At 44.2% G+C, this 10,589-nt stretch overlaps 1 long non-coding RNA gene across 1 annotated transcript; it reads left to right on the top strand.

Moving 5' to 3' along the window:
- The first annotated feature begins 246 nt into the window (after positions 1-246).
- On the top strand, positions 247-929 carry LOC311116700. The gene is made up of 3 exons (XR_014611465.1): positions 247-278; positions 518-632; positions 907-929. It is a non-coding gene; the product is annotated as an uncharacterized lncRNA (long non-coding RNA).
- Positions 930-10,589: the final 9,660 nt, after the last annotated feature.

Here is a 10,589-nt window from a genome sequence, read left to right as displayed (position 1 = left end):
ATAGGGTGCCATTTGGGACGCACACACTGACGCAGCACATGGCTTAGTATTTGGCCCTGGTCTACATTCAAATACCAATGGAATAGGCCTAACAATGCAAACTAAATGCAATCAAGCGCTCCTCCAATACGTGTTTGATTTTGCCTGTGGTCAGCAGCACAGACTGCCGTGTGAACCATCTTTGTCTTTCTATCTGCAGAGTAAAGATGGAAAGACCCCCCTCCACATGACGGCCATCCACGGACGCTTCTCCAGATCTCAAGCCATCATCCAGAATGGTGAGTCGCTGTGAATGCTCTCAACTGAATATATATGAACCAGTAGGCTCTTCAGCATTGTCTTTAGTCTTCAAACCATGATTCACTGGCACAGAGCAATGTTACTTGCAATGTGGTTGAACATGAAGCTTCATGAGGCCTCTTGGGTCAAGTGGTTGACGTGTGTGTGTGTCTGTGTGTGTGTCTGTGTGTGTCTGTGTGTGTGTGTGTGTGTGTCTGTGTGTGTGTGTGTTCTGTAGGTGCTGAGATCGACTGTGAAGATAAGAATGGAAACACACCCCTGCACATCTCTGCTCGCTACGGCCATGAGTTACTCATCAATACACTCATCACGAACGGAGCTGACACAGCCAAGTGAGAACACACACACACACAGTTTCCAGCAATAATGCAACATGCATCTGCAATTCTGTCATTGACCAAATTGCCGCTTGGAGACTATGCTCAACACATTGTGGTGTGTGGGGGGTTGAAAGACAGGGCATTGCAGCATGCTGATGTGTTGATCTGCTGTGGGGTTTAATGAGGACTGTGATGTGGTGCTGTTTCCAATCTTAGCTGAATCAACTGTAAGTCACTCTGGATAAGAGTGTCTGCTTAAAGTCTAAAATGTAAAAATGTGTTGCAGGCGAGGCGTCCATGGGATGTTCCCCCTCCACCTGGCTGCTCTCAGTGGGTTCTCTGACTGCTGTCGGAAGCTCCTCTCATTAGGCTTTGATATAGACACCCCTGACGACTTTGGAAGGACCTATTTACATGCTGCAGCAGCTGGAGGGTGAGTGGACTGGTCCAGGCTTTACACCAAGGAATATTTAGTTCATGAACTGGAAAGCCACCAGAAAGAACAAACACATATTCACACTCTTACATTTCACATGGTTTAGCAGTATTGTTTAGAGTTATTTAAAAAATCGTATAGATCATTAGTGCGGTATCATTTCTGTATAATGTGGTTCCATGCCATGGTGGTATTGACTTGAGCTCTGGTCTAAATTGTCTTTATATCTTCTTGAAAGAGAAGCCTGCAAACTGCTCTTGCTAGTATCACTTTTTATTATTGCTTTTAGTAGCATTATAAAAACAGTGATACTAGCAAGAGCAGTGTACGGGTTTCTCTTTTCTTTCAGGTTCTCATTGTTACCATCCACCTGATAGCTCAGATGAACGAGAGCCTTTCTGACCTTGATATCTTGTTACCATCCACCTGATAGCTCAGATGTACGAGAGCCTTTCTGAACTTGATATCTTGTTACCATCCACCTGATAGCTCAGATGTACGAGAGCCTTTCTGAACTTGATATCTTTTTACCATCCACCTGATAGCTCAGATGAACGAGAGCCTTTCTGAACTTGATATCTTGTTACCGTCCACCTGATAGCTCAGATGAACGAGAGCCTTTCTGAACTTGATATCTTGTTACCATCCACCTGATAGCTCAGATGTACGAGAGCCTTTCTGAACTTGATATCTTGTTACCATCCACCTGATAGCTCAGATGTACGAGAGCCTTTCTGAACTTGATATCTTGTTACCATCCACCTGATAGCTCAGATGTACGAGAGCCTTTCTGAACTTGATATCTTGTTACCATCCACCTGATAGCTCAGATGTACGAGAGCCTTTCTGAGCTTGATATCTTGTTACCATCCACCTGATAGCTCAGATGTACGAGAGCCTTTCTGAACTTGATATCTTTTTACCATCCACCTGATAGCTCAGATGAACGAGAGCCTTTCTGAACTTGATATCTTGTTACCGTCCACCTGATAGCTCAGATGAACGAGAGCCTTTCTGAACTTGATATCTTGTTACCATCCACCTGATAGCTCAGATGTACGAGAGCCTTTCTGAACTAGATATCTTGTTACCATCCACCTGATAGCTCAGATGTACGAGAGCCTTTCTGAACTTGATATCTTGTTACCATCCACCTGATAGCTCAGATGTACGATAGCCTTTCTGAACTTGATATCTTGTTACCATCCACCTGATAGCTCAGATGTACGAGAGCCTTTCTGAACTTGATATCTTGTTACCATCCACCTGATAGCTCAGATGTACGAGAGCCTTTCTGAACTTGATATCTTTTTACCATCCACCTGATAGCTCAGATGTACGAGAGCCTTTCTGAACTTGATATCTTGTTACCATCCACCTGATAGCTCAGATGTACGAGAGCCTTTCTGAACTTGATATCTTGTTACCATCCACCTGATAGCTCAGATGTACGAGAGCCTTTCTGAACTTGATATCTTGTTACCATCCACCTGATAGCTCAGATGTACGAGAGCCTTTCTGAGCTTGATATCTTGTTACCATCCACCTGATAGCTCAGATGTACGAGAGCCTTTCTGAACTTGATATCTTTTTACCATCCACCTGATAGCTCAGATGAACGAGAGCCTTTCTGAACTTGATATCTTGTTACCGTCCACCTGATAGCTCAGATGAATGAGAGCCTTTCTGAACTTGATATCTTGTTACCATCCACCTGATAGCTCAGATGTACGAGAGCCTTTCTGAACTAGATATCTTGTTACCATCCACCTGATAGCTCAGATGTACGAGAGCCTTTCTGAACTTGATATCTTGTTACCATCCACCTGATAGCTCAGATGTACGATAGCCTTTCTGAACTTGATATCTTGTTACCATCCACCTGATAGCTCAGATGTACGAGAGCCTTTCTGAACTTGATATCTTGTTACCATCCACCTGATAGCTCAGATGTACGAGAGCCTTTCTGAACTTGATATCTTGTTACCAGGAACCTGGACTGTCTGAATCTGCTGCTCAACACAGGGGCAGACTTCAACAGAAAGGACAGCTTCGGAAGGTCTGTCTGTGGCATCAAATAACTTTCATATGTGATCTTTATGATAATGGGGAATATAGTATAGGGGCATATAGGAATTATTATGGGAAATATTGGGCGGCAGGTAGCCTAGCGGTTAAGAGCGTTGGGTCAGTAACCGAAAGGTTGCTGGTTCGAATCCCCTAGCCGACTAGGTGAAAAATCTATGTGCCCTGCAGAAAGGCACTTAACCCTAATTGCTCCTGTAAGTCGCACTGGATAAGAGTGTCTGCTAAATGACGTAAATGTAAAATGTAAATGTTATACAGCTCCAATAAGCTGTTTCTGTTGTTGATGTTGAATGGTTTCTGTGCGTTCTTCTAGGAGTCCTCTGCATTATGCGGCAGCCAATTGTAACTACCAGTGTCTGTTTGCCTTGGTGGGGTCTGGGGCCAGTGTGAACGATCTGGATAAAAGGGGTTGCACCCCGCTCCACTACGCTGCTGCCTCCGACACAGACGGAAAGTACGTCTCACACCTCTCTTACTGTTGTGTGTGTTGTGGTGCCATGACCTTTCACATTTCATTGTAGTCTGGAGAGTATGTTGTGGTGCCATGACCTTTCACATTTCACTGTAGTCTGGAGAGTATGTTGTGGTGCCATGACCTTTCACATTTCACTGTAGTCTGGAGAGTATGTTGTGGTGCCATGACCTTTCACATTTCATTGTAGTCTAGAGTATGTTGTTGGCCGTGTTTGAATGCATACTAGTGTTAAAATCTGCAGTGTGAAAGCTTGGCCACGTCTCCTTTGGGAAAGTGTCTCTGCTTGCTTATCTGTCTGTCTTGATGTTGGTATAATGATTAGTGAACTCTTGACCTCTGACCTCTAGGTGTCTGGAATATTTGCTGCGAAACGACGCTAACCCAGGGATCAGGGACAATCAGGGCTACAACGCAGTCCATTACGCGTCTGCGTAACAGGAAGTGGCGTTTCCTACCGAAAATGCATAAGTTTCCAAAGATCATGATTAAGGTAGGGTGCTCTGTGTTTTGAGATTACATCTGTAAGGCAGGGCTGAATTTTACCCTACAGATTCACTACACCCCTATTGTCTCTCAGCATTAGAACAAAACTGTTGTCATTGTCTTTAGGAGGTTGAGTGAGGACGCTGTAATGCAATCCTAATACACATGGGAGAGAGTCAATGGCTATGTCCCAAATGGCACCCTATTCCCTATATAGTGCACTACTTTTTACCAGCGCTCTATGGGCCCTTTTCAAAAGTAGTGCCTTACGTAGCGAATAGGGTGCCTTTTGGGATGCACACTCTGTATTTTACACAGGCTCAGTTGTCCTGATGTGTTTTGTCAACAGCTGTTCAAGACAAAAGGGGAACCGAAGAGCCACCCTAAACAGGATGCACTGCCTACCAAACGTCTCAGAGAGACTCATATTTCACAGGGTAAGTGATAAGCATCGATAATGTCATATTGATGTATCACCCTATGACAAGCTTGTTAAAACAGTGACAACAGATACAGGCAGACGGACGGGCAGGCAGACAGACAGACAGGCAGGCAGGCAGGCAGGCAGACGGACGGACAGACAGACAGACAGACAGACAGGCAGACGGACAGGCAGACAGACAGGCAGGCAGACAGACAGACAGACAGGCAGACAGACGGACAGGCAGACGGACGGGCAGGCAGACAGACAGACAGACAGGCAGGCAGGCAGACGGACAGGCAGGCAGACGGACAGGCAGGCAGACAGGCAGGCAGACGGACAGGCAGGCAGACGGACAGGCAGGCAGGCAGACGGACAGACACAAACACACACATTCATTTTCTGATTATGAAATGTTCTTATGACAGATGCTGAGTGTGAGGTTCCAGAGGTTCCATCCACTTCCCCTCCCAAGGAGGACCTGACAACCACACCGGCCCCTGCTCCCCAGGAGTCCCAGTCCCGTAAACGCCCACTCATAGTCAGGGTGTTACACGCTCTCTCCAGAGCCATCTCCAAACCATTCAGAGGAGCTTCTGGGAAGAAGAATTAGCCAAATGCCTGATTTTATTAATATTATATTTTAATCAGAGCCTTTATTTAATAAAACATTACTGCATTGATTTCTGTCTATAGTAGTCTTCATGTATGTGCAAGATAACGGTAAAGTACTTCAAACCACATAGTCAAAAGTATTCATAGTGAAGTACCGTTTATGATTATTGATTGTGGAAATACACATAATACAGAAAAGTTGTTGTCACATACAAAGACAGACATAAAGGAGAACTCCGTAGACCAGTCACATTCTCAAGCCATAACTAAATCCATGAATGGATCTCCTATAAGATGACAGGAGAACATTTGTAACACTTTCTATGAATCCAGGCTCTGTCGCAGCCGGCCGCGACCGGGAGACTCATGGGCGACGCACAATTGGCCCAGCGTCGTCCAGGGTAGGGGAGGGAATGGCCGGCAGGGATGTAGCTCAGTTGATAGAGCATGGCGTTTGCAAGCAAAACCTCAAGACTTCCTTAGTATTTGATTTTGTGCACCAGCTGTTGTTTACAAATATACACAGACCGCCACCCCTTGTCTTACCGGAGTCAGCCGCTCTTTCCTGCCGATGTAGCGTATATCCCGTCAGCTGTATGTTGTCCATGTCGTCGTTCAGCCACGACTTGGTGAAACATAAGATATTACAGTTTTTAATGTCCCGTTGGTAGGATAACCGTAATCGTAGGTCTTCTAATTTATTTTCAAATGATTGAACATTGGCTAATAGGATTGATTGAAGAGGCAGTTTACTTGCTCGCCGTCGGATTCTTACAAGGCACCCTGACCTACGTCCACGATATCTCCGTCTCTTTCTCCTGCGAATGACGGGGATTTGGTCCTTGTCGGGTGTCTGTAGGATATCCTTCGCGTCCGACTCGTTGAAGAAAAAATCTTCGTCCAATATGAGGTGAGTAATCGCTATCCTGATATCCAGAAGCTCTTTCTGGTTATAAGAGACGATGACAGAAACATTATGTACAGAATAAATTACAAATAACGCGAAAAAACACACATTATAGTACAATTGGTTAGAGGGCTGTAAAACGGCAGCCATCTTCTCCGGCGCCATCTCCCCAGATGCCTTTAAACAGCTTGGAAAATCACCCCCACAGCATGATGCTGCCACCCCCGTGCTTCACGGTTGGGAGGGTGATCTTCGACTTGCAAGCAACCCCCTTTTTCCTCCAAACATAACAATGGTCATTATGGCCAAACAGTTCTATTTTTGTTTCATCAGACCAGAGGACATTTCTCCAAAAAGTACGATCTTTGTCCCCATATGCAGTTGCAAACCGTAGTCTGGCTTTTCTATGGCGGTTTTGGAGCAGTGGCTTCTTCCTTGCTGATTGACCTTTCAGTACCTTTTGTACCTGTTTCCTCCAGCATCTTCACAAGGTCCTTTACTGTTGTTCTGGGATTTATTTGCATTTTTCGCACCAAAGTACGTTCATCTCTAGGAGACAGAACGCGTCTCCTTCCTGAGCGGTATGACGGCTGCGTGGTCCCATGGTGTTTATACTTACGTACTATTGTTTGTACAGATGAACGTGGTACCTTCAGATGTTTGGAAATTGCTCCCAAGGATGAACCATACTTGTGTACGTCTACACATTTTTTTTTTGAGGTCTTGGCTGATTTCTTTTGATTTTCCCATGATGTCAAGCAAAGTGGCACAGAGTTTGAAGGTAGGCCTGGAAATATATCCACAGGTACACCTCCAATTGACTCAAACAATGTCAATTAGCCTATCAGAAGCGTCTAAAGCCATTTTCTGGAATTTTCCAAGCTGTTTAAAGGCACAATCAACTTAGTGTATGTAAACTTCTGACCAACTGGAATTGTGATACAGTGAATTATAAGTGAAATAATCAGTCTGTAAACAATTGTTGGAAAAATTACTTGTGTCATGCACAAATTAGATGTCCTAACCGACTTGCCAAAACTATAGTTTGTTAACATGAAATTTGTGGAGTTGTTGAAAAACGAGTTTTAATGACTCCAACCTAAGTGTATGTCAACTTCCGACTTCAACTGTATGTCTCCTTTACTATGTGACTAGCTCTCAGCACGTCTCAGATATCACTGGGGTAATAGAATAGGACTACACTACAAAAAGACTGAAAAGGAAATTGAAAGTGATGTCAGACAGATGACAGGAGGGATATTGTAAAGACATCAGCTCTGGGATACAAAGTCTCATCTTCTCAGAACTGGAGTCATAATATTTCACTTTACTGCTGAGGGTGCAGAGTGTTAAACACGCACGCACGGACGGACGGACGGGCGGGCGGGCGGGCGGGCGGACGGACGGACGGACCACCAGTCAGAGACCACTATGATGACACAACAAATGATGACCACCAATCAGAGACCTCTATGATGACACACCAAATGATGACCACCAATCAGAGACCTCTATGATGACACACCAAATGATGACCACCAATCAGAGACCACTATGATGACACACCAAATGATGACCACCAATCAGAGACCACTATGATGACACACCAAATGATGACCACCAATCAGAGACCACTATGATGACACACCAAATGATGACCACCAATCAGAGACCACTATGATGACACACCAAATGATGACCACCAATCAGAGACCACTATGATGACACACCAAATGATGACCACCAATCAGAGACCACTATGATGACACACCAAATGCGTTTGATGGATCCTTTTTGTGTTCTTCTAATGCCTCTTAAGGGGACAGTAATCAAAATGTAACTGAAAGTAATCAGATTACATTACTGAGTTTGGGTAATCCAAAAGTTACGTTACTGATTACAATTTTGGACAGGCAACAAGTAACTGACATCATCTTCTGCACATCTATCACTCCAGTGTTAATACTAAATTGTAATTATTTTGCACTATGGCCTATTTATTGCCTTACCTCCATAACTTACTACATTTGCACACACTGTATATAGATTTTCTATTGTGTTATTGACTGTACATTTTGTTTATCCCATATGTAACTCTGTGTTGTTGTTGTTTTTATCGCACTGCTTTGCTTTATCTTGGCCAGGTCGCAGTTGTAAATGAGAACTTGTTCTCAACTGGCTTACCTGGTTAAATAAAGGTGAAATAAAACAAAAAAAAACTGTAACACACACTATATTACAAACAAACACGATGAAACACTGCCACCTAGTGCTCATTAAACAGTTTAGTGGTATGAACAGACGCACTCTTGAACCATTCTATTGTCTGGTATGGACTTTAATCTATGGATTAATCTAAAATCCAAAATCAATGTGTAATCTATGGATAAAGATCAAGTTTGAGTAAGATAGTATCTCTCTCTCTCTCTCTCTCTCTCTCTCTCTCTCTCTCTCTCTCTCTCTCTCACACTCTCTCTCACTCTCTCTCTCTCCAGTCTATCTCTCTCCAGTCTATCTCTCTCCAGTCTCTAGAGAGAGAGAGAGAGACTGGAGAGATAGAGACTGGAGAGAGAGACAGAGAGAGAGAGAGAGAGAAAAAGAGAGAGAGAGAGAGAGAGAGAGATGGCGAGAGAGAGAGAAAGAGAGAAAGAGAGAGAGAGATGGCGATTGAGAGAGAGAGAGAGAGAGAGAGAGAGAGAGAGAGAGAGGGGGAGAGGGAGAGGGAGAGGGAGAGGGAGAGAGAGAGAGAGATGGCAAGAGAGAGAGAGAGAGATACTATTCAAAAAATTTCAAATAGAGCAGCAGCTAATGAAAAAATGAGTTTTTAGAGTGAAGTACATCGGAAAAAAACCAAAAGAAAACTGCAAGACTGAATAAGAGACAAAACAAGCAACAAACAAAGAAGAAAGGCTTTTGAAAAAGTAACTATTTTTCATAAAACTGTAGTTATCTTAGCTAGCTGAATTGTTTACCAGTTGCTAAGCAGTTGCTAGGGACTCTCCTGGAAGAAGCTAGCTAGCTAACAAAGAATATCTAGTTAACTGAAGAAAAGAAAGACAAAATAAGACAAAATAAGGACAGAAGACAAATGACATCAAAGTAAAACAGTCCTCTAAAAGACACAAGAGAGAATAATACAAGAAACAACGCTTCTATTGCAACATTGTGTGAAATTGTTTACCCACCAGACATCCAGACGGAGAAAGCTAAGAAAAGTTTCAAAGGTTTGATGATGGAACAGAACCATGAATGCCTGTTTGCAGATCTTACCAGTTGCAAAACAAGAGCAAATGTAATATTTAATACCAAACAAGGGCACATATGAAAAAGGGTTATTTGCAACAATTTCCCTTTCTCAAAAAAGAGAGGCATCAGCCAAGGATGTCAGATCAGCATTTTTGAAGAAGCTGACAAGAGCAACACGTATTAAACAGTAAACTTATATAATAATGGAACTGTATTGATACAAGGCAATGATTCAAGCCTCCAGGATTTTGAGAATATGTTTGCTACCCTAAAAGCAGAAGCTAAACTCATCTCAGAAACTGAGGAAAAAGTCAATGAGGGAGATGGAGAAAAGCAGGCCCCAACGGTCTCTGTGACACAGCAAGAAGCCCTCAGTGTCCCTCTACCTACCTCACCTGCAGCAGACAAAGCCAAGGACATGCCTACGACACCAAGAACACCTGCTATGCAATGTTTCCACAACACCCTCTCTCTAATTGAAGCAGAGGTCATATAATTCAAAGAGAGGGAGGAGGACACTGTCCAGAAACTAAAAGAAGAGATGAAACAGTTCAATCAGACAAATGATGACCTCAGAGACCATCTGAGCACAACAAGAAAGGAGCTAGAACAAAGAGAGAGGTACATTGAGACCCTCAACCAGCAGCTAGTCAATATGTCCTCTGCATCTAGAGAACATGTCCACCAGCCTGGTACAACACAAGCAGAACCTGAGACCAGCATGGCCTCCACCACACAGCCTGATGACACTGCACCCGCCTACCAGTCTGCTCCAGTCCAGATCAGCCAACCAGCATCCCACTCTGCTCTAGCCCAGGTCAGCCTACCTGCTTCCCAGTCTGCTCCAGCACAGTGTGCTCCAACCCAGGTCAGCCAACCAGCAAACCAGTCTGCTCCAACCCAGGTCAGCCAACCAGCCACCCAGTCTGCTCCAGCCCAGGTCAGCCAACCAGCCTCCCAGTCTGCTCCAGCCCAGGTCAGAATACCAGTCTCCCAGTCTGCTCCAGCCCAGGTCAGAATACCAGTCTCCCAGTCTGCTCCACCCAGACAGTCACCCACAACTGCAATCATTATTGATTCAAATGGGAAGTTCTTAGTCCAGGAAAGATTATTCCCTAGACACCAGGTGTATAAGTTCTGGTGTCCTACAACTGAGAGTGCAATGCAGCTACTCAGTCAGACCAGGATTGACACCCCCGACAACGTCATCATCCACACTTCCCAGGAAAGTTGATCGAAAAAATAAATCAACAGATCACTGTGGACTGTGCCTCACTGCTCAACGGCTCACCACCCCA

Source organism: Coregonus lavaretus (assembly GCF_964263955.1).
Source record: "Coregonus lavaretus genome assembly, contig: HAP1_SCAFFOLD_706, whole genome shotgun sequence".
Taxonomy (NCBI): domain Eukaryota; kingdom Metazoa; phylum Chordata; class Actinopteri; order Salmoniformes; family Salmonidae; genus Coregonus; species Coregonus lavaretus.
The sequence above is the reverse complement of the archived record's forward strand: the minus strand, read 5'-3'. Positions and strand labels throughout refer to the sequence as shown.